This window comes from Lemur catta, chromosome 1 (assembly GCF_020740605.2).
Source record: "Lemur catta isolate mLemCat1 chromosome 1, mLemCat1.pri, whole genome shotgun sequence".
Lineage (NCBI taxonomy): Eukaryota > Metazoa > Chordata > Mammalia > Primates > Lemuridae > Lemur > Lemur catta.
This window is the reverse complement of record NC_059128.1, coordinates 65,252,924-65,263,564: the sequence shown is the minus strand read 5'-3', so window position 1 is coordinate 65,263,564 and position 10,641 is coordinate 65,252,924. Positions and strand designations below refer to the sequence as shown.

At 43.9% G+C, this 10,641-nt stretch overlaps 1 pseudogene; it reads right to left on the bottom strand.

Moving 5' to 3' along the window:
- Positions 1–382: 382 nt before the first annotated feature.
- On the bottom strand, positions 383–10,249 carry LOC123620168 (annotated as a pseudogene).
- Between the last annotated feature and the right edge of the window lie 392 nt (positions 10,250–10,641).

The following is a 10,641-nucleotide window of genomic DNA, read 5'->3' as shown; positions in this document are numbered from 1 at the left end:
GCCCTCTTTTCTGATGTTCTTTATTATTTCTGGTAGTGAAGATTTTTTTTTTTAATTTCAGAATATTATGGGGGTACACATGTTTTGCCTACATAATTTGCTTTTGTACAGTTTGAGTCATTAAAAGTGTGCCCTTCGCTCAGATAGTGTGCATTGTACCTGTTAGGTGTGAATTTACCCATCCCCTCCTTCCCCCCTCACCTGCTTGGTTTCTATTGAGTTTTACTTCCATATGTACATGAGTGTGGTAGTAAAGAGTTTGAACCAAAGTGTATATTTGGAGCACAAACTCTTCATCAATAATGTATTGCAGTGCGGTGGCCCCAGGGCCACACAAGGCTCCCGCATGGAGAGGCAAGCCCAGACTCTGCCCTCCTGCCCCTCAGAGGTGGGGGCAGTAGCCGGCCACCACAAGTTCTCCCCACTGATGAAGCTGGCGTCTGGAGAGCACAGGAAGCACACGAGCCCGGCACACTCCTTGGGCTGCCCCACTCTGCAGGGAAAGAAGAGGTGGGGCTGAGACTGACGGTGCCTTCCCCATGAGCCCTGGGCTCCCGCCGGGATGCTGGAAAGTCAAGACCCCTGTGGAGATGAGTGAAGGGTTGCAGGGGAAGAAATGTGGGCCTGAGTGAGTCGTCAGATCCCGGAAAGCGGAATAGGTAACAGCCTGCAAGGGACAGTGTCTGGTCTTTTATCCTTCATGAAGGTTCTAAGGTCTTGTTATCCACATCCACCAGGGACACTGCCTCACCACAACCTACCTCTGTACTCCATGGAGTCTCTTCAGATGGTTCCCAAGGTCTTTGTCCTTAACGATCTAAACAAAAGGTCAAAGGTTAGTGCTGCTCATACAGGTGGAGTCACATGGGCTGTACATCATGCAGGCCTGTGTCTTTGTGGAAGGGCTGCAGGTAGACACTCTGGCTGGCCCCTGACAGAGCACGGATTCTGATCCCAAAGGCTGTGGGCCAGAGCATCAGAGCAGGAGTCCACAGGTCCAGGTCTGAGAGCCCAGGTCTCTGTGGGGCATGGCCTGGAAGGAGAAGGCAGCCCGGTGCTCAGTGGGGTGGAAACAGGAGCTGGCCTTAGTCCTCACCACTTGCCCGAAGTGTGTATCGATGATTCCTGGTACCAGGTAGTTCACCCAAATGTTCTTTGGTGCCAGCTCCACTGCAAGGGCCTTGATGAGGCCCAGCAGGGCTGTTTTACTGACATTATAGGCCCCAAGACTCTGTGGAGAGAAAGGGGAAAAGATAATAGACTAGAATTGGAGCCAAAGGAGAGTCACTTGGAGAACCCAGGAAATCCATCCCAATAACACCACCAGATCAAGTCTGGGAGACAATGCCCAAAACAGATGGCAAGAGGCTCCCATTAAGTGCATTTATGTAAAAGGCAAGACCTGTGACACACATTGATCCTTTTTGCATGGGAATAGTGCTGAGGGAGCAATTGTTAAACTGTGGATATTTCCATGCACCCCATTTTCCAGATGAAGTGGGAGAGAGTTTCCTTTTACCTCACCTGGAGCCACAGGCAGTCATACTTACAAAAATTGGAGCATAGGCTACAACTTAGGAGACCAGGACCACTGAGCCTTGCCTGGGAAGGTAAAGATAGGGAGGTGTGTGAGCTGAAGACAGTTACCTTAAGTGTGTATGGAAGAGGGGTGGAGGACTGTGCTAGTGAGCAAGAATAGCTTGGGCCTGGTGGAGGTATTGATCTCCATTTTCTTTGAGGTCTTCATTTATGTTTCTCAAATTATATTGCCAGAGAAGCCATCTGTGTTTGGATTTTGTTTTTGCAGGAAAAATTCTGACTACAGATTACATTTATTTAATAGTTATTGAGCTGGTCAGGTTTTCTACCTATTCTTGAGCCAGTTTTGGTAAGGTGTATAATTTTTAAAAATGTGTCAATTTCATTACAATTTCAGTATAAACATAAGTTTGGCATAAAGATTTCTCTTTGGCATTATGATTCTCTTAGTGGCTTTTTATTGTCTTCAGGATTTCTAGTGACATCTTTTGTTTTTATTCTTGATATTGATTATTTGTGCCTTTCCTCTTTTTTTCTTGATCAGTCCCACCAGAAATTTGTCAAAAGCATTAGTGTTGCTTTTTTTTAAATAAATGCTTGGTTTTCTTGATCCCTATGTCATTTTTTTCTTTTCAATTAATTTCTGCTCTATTTAATAATCTTTTCTATCTTCTTTCTGTGCATTTACTTTTTCCCCTGCACATTCCAGTTTTGCTTTTATTTAATATTGACAATATAGTACTCTGGTAACCACTATTGTTTATAATCCAGAAAGATATGCTTTCACTTCAATATCTGTAACAGGGTACTAAAACGTGCATTTTAAGTGCAGCAGTTGAGCTGAGTACATTTTGTGTGATGTACTGAGGTTTATCCGTCCTTCTTCAAATCCTTGATTCCTAGCCTTTCCTAGAACTATAACTTTCTTAGAACTATTTTTATAAATAAATTTCTATAAACTCAGTTAGCAGTAATGAAAATCTTGATAAAACATCTCATTGTTGTCCATCATCTTTGTCACAAAAAGGGGCCTGCAAATCTGTGCCAATCCCAGCAATGCCTGGGTCCGGGACTACATCAGGGACCTGGAGCAGAACTCCTGAGTGGTCAAGAAGAAACCAGTTGAAGGTGTGGGCAGATTGGGAAACGTCCCTGCAACCCCAGAAATCCTTTCTCCTCTGGGTACCTCCCCTCCCCAATAACCACATGCTGAAATCTTTCTTAACTTTAACTTAGTGAAGCTACTTAAATATTGTAAATCACTTTACCCACTTGATGTTTCCTCTGAGAAATCATGTGACATCCTCTTGTCCGTAACCCCCTTCCCACCCGATCATACAGTGGTGGACTCGAGTTCAGGTGCTGGTGAATGATTGTGCTCCTCTCTCTAGGTAGAGTTCTGACCAAATCCACCAACAGATGCTTACTGAGTTTTTATGAGCCCCTTACTCTGTTAATAACGTCAGAATAATAAAGATTCTTTTTGCTTTCTAAAGTAAAAAAAAATAAATAAATAAAGTAATCAGATTTAAAAATTTTAATTTGATTAAAAATTCTAGCTTGAGAATCTTTATATTTTAACTGCAATTACTGATATACTAGGAATAATGTCTAATATTCAATTTTATGCTTTTTAAAAAATTATTTGCTTTGGTTTTTTTTTTATTTTTATTTTTCATTTCTACTTTTCTCTCTATTAGTTTGAAAATGTACTGCATACTCTATTGTCATTCTTGTAGCTGTCACTCTAGAAAATAAAATAGGACTGTTTAACTTATCAAACTTCAAAATTAATATTCTTACCTCTCTCTAACAACATGAAAATCTTACAACATTTTAACTCCATTTCTATCTTTCTGATTTGAATTTGTTTACATATTTTAATTTTTAACTCTACAAAACATCATTATTGATTTTTATAATAACTATTTAAATTTGTTCATGTTATTATATTCTGTGTTTTTCATTCTTACTTTCATCCTAGATTTTCCATATGAGATCATTTTTTTGCTTCTCTGGAATACATCACTTAGAATTTCCTTTGGTGAAGGTCTTCTGGTACCAAACTTTGTTTTTATTTGTGTGAAAATGTTATAAATTTGCCCTAATTTTTGAAAGATATATTTATTAAGTATAGACTTCTAGGCTGACACTTACTTTCAGCATGTGGGAAGCTCTATTTAAACTGGGTTGTGAAGGATAGTTAGGATTTTGGCAAGTAGATTAAGAACAAATGCAAACAATTTAAGTGCAGCTCCCTTTATGAATTCCTGCCTTATGGACAAGGCAGGAATTGTGCTTGTTTGACTTTACTTGCACATATCCCATGACTAATAATATTAGTTCATTAAATATGAAATGTCCAATTTTGAATCTAAAGTGTAGTTTATTAACAAGAAGCAGTACAATTAACCAAAGTACGCACCTAAACTATAGACACAGTTTTGCCATGTTAACAGTAGCTTGGACCAGGTGTGGTGGCTCACGCCTGTAATCCTAGCACTCTGGGAGGCCGAGGCAGGTGGATCGTTTGAGCTCAGGAGTTCGAGACCAGCCTGAGCAAGAGCAAGACCCTGTCTCTACTAAAAAAAAATAGAGAGAAAATAGCTGTACAATTAAAAATATATAGAAAAAATTAGTTGGGCATGGTGGCACATGCCTGTAGTACCAGCTACTCGGGAGGCTGAGGCAGTAGGATTGCTTGAGCCCAGGGGTTTGAGGTTGCTGTGAGCTAGGCTGACACCACGGCACTCTTGCCCGGGCAACAGAGTGAGACTCTGTCTCAAAAACAAAAAACAATAGCTTGTTTATGATAGCAGTGAAGAAGCCTGGAGAGTGAGTGGAGATGAAATCACAAAAAGTGTCTTCTATAGTTTATTGAGAAGTGAATATTTGTCCTTGCAAGAAGTGGTCCAAAGCCTGGAAGAAGTGGTAGTCAGTTGGCACAAGGTCTAGTGAACATGGTAGATGATAAAGAGTTTCCAAGTCCAGGTTCTGTAGTTTGAGCTGTGTTGTTTGTGCGACATGTGGTTGAGCATTGTCTTGCAAGAAGATTGGCCTGTTTCTATTCACCAATCTTGGCTGCTTAATCACAAGCATCTTCATCATTTTGTCCAGGTGGTTGCAGTAGACATCTGCTGTAATTGACTGACCAGGTTTCATGAAGCTGTAGCGGACAATACTGCTGCTGGACCACCAAACAGACACTATGAGCTTTTTCTGATGAATATTTAGTTTTAGACTGTGTTTCGGCACTTCATCTTTATCCAACCATTGTGCCGAACACTTGTGATTGTCAAAAAGAATCCATTTTCCATTACACATAACAATATGGTGTAGAAATTATTTGACTTTATGTTGTGACAGCAAAGAAAAGCAAACTTTGAGACAGTTTCTCTTCTGAGATACCCATCTATCCAGCTTCTTTACCTCGCCCATTTGTTTCAAATGGTCCAATATTGTTGGAATAGTAATGCCAAATCTTGCTGTTAATTCACATGTAGGTTGAGATGGATTCACTTCCACTACAGTTTTCAGCTCATCATTATCCACCTTGGTTTCAGGTTGCCCACGTGGCTCATTTCCAAGATTAAAATGACCAGAATGAAACTTCTCAAACCATCAACATACTGTGCATTCATTAGCCACATCCTTTCCAAACACTTCATTGATATTTTAAGCTGTCTGAACTGCATTAGTTCCACGACAGAACTCATATTTGAAAATAATACAAATTTTCGAATTATCCATGGTTTCACAAAAATTACTCTAAAAAAAATTTTTTTTTTTTTTTTTTGAGACAGAGTCTCACTTTGTTGCTTGAGTAGAGTGCCTTGGTGTCAGCCTAGCTCACAGCAACCTCAAACCACTGGGCTCAAGCAATCCTTCTCCCTCAGCCTCCCGAGTAACTGGGACTACAGGCATGTGCCACCATGCCCAGCTAATTTTTTCTATATATTTTTAGTTGTCCAGCTAATTTCTTTCTACTTTTTTTTTAGTAGAGACGGGGTCTCACTCTTGCTCAGGCTGGTCTCGAACTCCTGAGCTCAAACGATCCACCTGCCTTGGCCTCCCAGAGTGCTAGGATTACAGGCATGAGCCATGCTTCCCCGGCCTCTAAAAATTTTTTTGAAAGACAATCACAAGCCAATATGTTCATTTGAAAGACTGAGGATGTACCTTCACAATAAACATAAAACAAGAAGTGTCAAAGTGAAATATCAGATATCAACTGTCAAGCAGTCCTTAAGGAAACTGGACATTTCATACTTAATAACCTAGTAGTAGTAGTAGTAGTAGTAGTAATAGTACCAGCAGTAGTAATAACATTAATACTGTTTATTATAAATATTAAAATTGATTTAATTGCTATTAAATTATATTTATACTACTTATATAGTAATTTATACTGTACATAGTATTAATTTTCAAGTGTTTATTATTTACTCTAATAAATAGATATAAATATACAGTCTTTACTATGTGCACTTTGCTTGGTAATCAACATATTTTATCATATCAATTAATGTTCACAACAGGTCTGCTAAGCATCATTATTCCTACTTGATAGGTAAGGAAATGAAGGCCCAGAGAGTTTAACTGCCAAACTTGTGTAGCTAGTGACAGAGCAGGGATCTAAAGGTAGGTCTCTGACTCCAAAGCCTGTGCTCTCTTCACCACACAAGGAATTTGCAACCAGTGTTGTGAAGCCAGGCTCTGCAGAGGCAGCCAGGACCAGCAACGAGGGTCTAGGCAGAGACCACATGGTTGAGCACCAGATCTCCATTCCCCATTTCAATACAGGCACCTCTCTTATGGAGGTTATTCTTTGATAAAAAGGGTTCTGCTTTTAAAAAACAATTTGAAAATTATTGTATTGGGTTGAGCCACATAGATTACTGTATTTGGTCATTTTCTACCTACAAAAATTATATTTTTGTAAATACGGTTTGATTTAATACCACGCCATGCCTGTGTTAGGGCTGGAAGGGGCCTTAGAAGCCATTTTTAGTTAGAAATCCTGGAGGTGTTTCACAGACAGTCACATTAGTCCAGAGAAGCAGCCTGGCCTATACTAGGTGCTCAGTATATGCTTGCGGAGTTCAGTGGCTGCTCCAAAATGTCAATATGAAAAGCACTGAAGGGAAGCAGTCCAGCTGGAAGAGGTGCCTTAAAGCTACATCTGCAAAGCACTTTACCTGAGATTGAGAAAACCTCCACTGACCATTCTAATGAGAGTGAGGGCACTGCTGATGGAGATCACTTCAGAGGAGGCACGGCTAAGCAGGAGGGAGGTCTGAGGGGCTGGGATATGGCCAGAGGGATGTATTTTGGAACAGGAATGAGACTGGCCAAGTTGGACAGCTGGAATGGGGATGGCTGGAGTGCCTTCAGGAGAAGCTGTGTTTCTGGGGTGGGCAGACAATGGAACCTTCTAATGATTGGGCCTGAAATTCAATGAGTGAAATGGAGCTGCCTGGAGCACAGCCTGACTGTTCCTTCCTCCCCCAGACCAAAAACTAGGCACCTGTGAGCACCCCAAGTCACTGAGATGTGGGAAACTGGCAGCAAGAGACAACCTCAGGCCCATCCCACAGGTGAGGATGGAGCTGGGCAGGCAGGCATCTACCAGGGATTGTGAAAAGAGGCAGGGAAGCAGGCTTTCTAATCTGGAAATTGACTGGCTGGGGCTGGGCGACGGTGGGGGAGGACAGGGCCAGTGAAATAGTTAGGAAGTAGGAGGGACAAGAGGTGAGTGGGACTGGGAAACATGGTTCTGGGCAGGCTGCAGGGGGCCTCAGGGTCGTCAACCTGGACCCTTGTGGCCTGAGATCCCGCAGCCCAAGAGAAGCCACTTCCATTTCTCTGATTCCAGGACAGTGGTGGGTCTCTGGGACCTTCTGTCTGTGGATCCTTCCTCCTTCTTCTAATAGAGTCCTAGCCAGACTCCCTGAGCATGCTGATACAAGACAATGACACTAATGGCTAGAAATCTTTTGGTTTTTTTGGCTGACCCAGAGTCTGAAAGTCAAACTCTTTTGTATTACAGGTTCAGCCAAGCCTGTTTGCCGGTAGAAAGGTCAAACTCAAATCTGGCCCCTCTCACTCTAGTTCCGTTGCTTCCTGTGGGATATCAATTCTCTTCCCCAGGCCCTTCCCCACACTTACCCTCTCTTCTCCATGTAGGGTACCAGCTGGCACAGCAGCAGGGCTGGGGCCTTCACGTTCACACCCAGGATCTGAAATCAGAGCAGATGAGGAACAGAGGAGGAAAGACACAGCCCAGTGTTCTTGCCATATTAGAAAATGTACCACTTTAGGATGTGGGCGTGATGGCCTCTGACAAGGGGAAGTGGACAGAGTGTTGGCTTTCCTGGGCATGCATGGAAATGGGGGACATCCCTACAATTCAGGAACAAAGGCTGAGGACTCTCTAGGCAGAAGACCCCAGAGTCTGCATAATGTCTTGCCATACCTCCTAGGCCACCAGTTCCATCTGGAGCAGAGGAGGCACAAACAGCTGAGTCTAGAGAAGGCCAGAGGTGCCAATGTTGGGGATTAAGCATCCCTGGGTAAGGAAGGAAGTCATTCCCTCCTTGATGCTCCCTATTTTTTGTAACTATTTGGCTTTCTGTTGGAGATTCCCTGCAGACTGGGAAATCCTGAACAGTGGAGAGAGCAGACCAGAACTGCAGCATAGACACTCTCATCTCCATCTCACAGATGGGGAAATTGAGGCTCAGGAAGTCTAGGTATGTAACCTCACTCTGTGCCAAGGAGTCTGTGATGAGAGGGTGGATGAGTGGAAGCTAAAGAGCAGCTCGGGGTGTGTGAGCTGGGATGGAGAGAGGGTTACACAGAGGGTGAGGATTTAGTTCAATCCACCCTTCACTGGCTTCCCCAGACCTCACCTTGTCCTAGATCTCCTCATTGCTCTTCAAGATACCTCCTACCAGAGGACTGGTCCCTGCCACGCACACCAGGAAGTCCACACCTCCACAGTGTTCCAGGGCCTGAGGGTAGGAAGAGCCATAGAAGACCAAGGTCAGGGAGTGAAAGAAGGTTCCTGCTGCAGTGGGAGGTGACCCCTGTTAGATGTCTCTGAGGCTGTGTCTGCATTAATTCCAGAGGACAGGAGAATAACACCAAGTGAGAATGAAGAACCATTTCCTCTCTTTTAGGAACCAGGAACTGAACTTCTGAACAAAAGGGGTGGAGTGTCACCCCAGGTACTCTTTCATATCCTCCTACTGCCTAGTCCCGGGCACTGTTGGCTACCAGTGTCCAAACACAGCTCTCACCTGCACCGTTTCCTGAGATTTCACTGTCCCCTCTTCCTTTCCCCGAACATTGTAGCTCTGACTATACAACAAGAATTTCCTTCTCTACAACATGTCTGTCCCCTTAGATCCCTCTTCAGGGATCTTCCAGGAGGTTCTGGCTGATACTCAACATGGAGCTGGTGGAGAAGCAGACTTCTCCTTTCCCACCAGTGAGTTGCCCACTCCAACATCTCCCTGAATCTTGCGCTAGGTGAACTCCCTGGGCATGTCCTTTCTTTGCCCAGGTCTGTTCAGGGCAGACTGGGCCTCCTGGCCAAGGGTTGAGTGACACATAGTTGACTGGATTTTTGATGGGCCTTTAGTCCTCTCCCCTAGTGTGGATCACAGCAGCAGAATCCTTGAGACCCTGTCTGCACCTCCTTTTATTCCCCTCACCGTGGCCACCAGCCGCTCCCGGTCCTCCTCCTTCTCCATGTGGCACACTCAGCCCCTCCCCCTGCAGTGCAGACACAGCCCAGTCCACATTCTGCTGCTTTCGACTGCTGACCACCACGTGGGCCCCGTCCTGGGCCAGGCGCCAAGTGATGGCAAAGCCAATCCTTGGAACAGAAGTGGAGAGGATGTGACAATTCAGCCCTGGACTGAGCCCTTTCTTGCTGCATTTCTCATTCTGAGGCACCAAATGAGTTCTCTCCACTAACCCAGAGCAGGTAACCTCATGCCCTATTTGTGGGTGGTCAGAGAACCAGAAGAGGTGAAGAGGGAATCCCTCAGTCTGCAGGTATATTGGACCCCCTATGTCCACATCGGATCTTCTTGGCTTCCCCTCCTACTAGAACTGCTACTGTGACAAACTGTTCTCAGGTCCTCAAGGCTTTGGCTTACTTTCCAGCTGCAGCCAGAGTGTTCCCTGCCCCAGCCTGTGAAACCACTGAGTGCTCACAGGCAAGCAACTTGGAAGTGTGGGGCGTTAACCCATGTAGAACAACTCTGGAGCAATAAAGGAAGGTACAATGAAAGAATTCCCTCTGTCTTCCCCTGATGTATGCCTCTGAGATGCATTTCATGTTTCCCAGAGGACCTGTGGAACCTATCACCCAGTGGCCTGTAGTGGGCCATCACGATAACATATCCTGCACTGGTTTTGTCTCCTTTCCTAGTTTCCTCTCTTGTTCCTCGTTGTTTCTTCTTCTTCATCACATTCTCAAAAAACTGCTAGCACTTGAGCCTCGTAGACTTTGCTTTGTGGGGATGAATTCAGTTCCTGAATTCCCAAAGAATTTCTCTCACCCATTAGTGGATCCTGTGATCACAGCAACTTTGTTGACTAGTTTGAGGCTATCATTGGTGCCACTGCTGGTGCTTCTCATGGAGAGTGGAACCACAGACAAGAGGTCCCTCCGACACCTGGTCAGGAGCCTCAACATGGTGGTTTCTGTTTGATCTTTCTCTTGGCGACCTTGTTCCAGGGAGGGAAGCCTCTAGAAAGGCAACAACAATTCCAACAAACAGTTCCTGCAAGTAGGAAGATGATCATTTTCCTTGTTGAATTAGAGCTGGGCTGGTCTAGGAATCTCTCCTGGAAGCTCAGCCTAGAACCTTCTCTTCTAGTCCTTTCAATGGTTTTTTGAACACAGAATTTTCTATATTAAATCTCTTCTCTTTAAACTAACTGGAGTGGTTTCTGTTGTCTGGAATCAACTGCTGACATATACACACATAACATAAGTTCAATAAGTATTTATTTGTTGAGAACTCCTAAGATAATGAACATCTACTTCACAGGTTTGTTGTGAGAGGACTAAATAAATTAAGATGT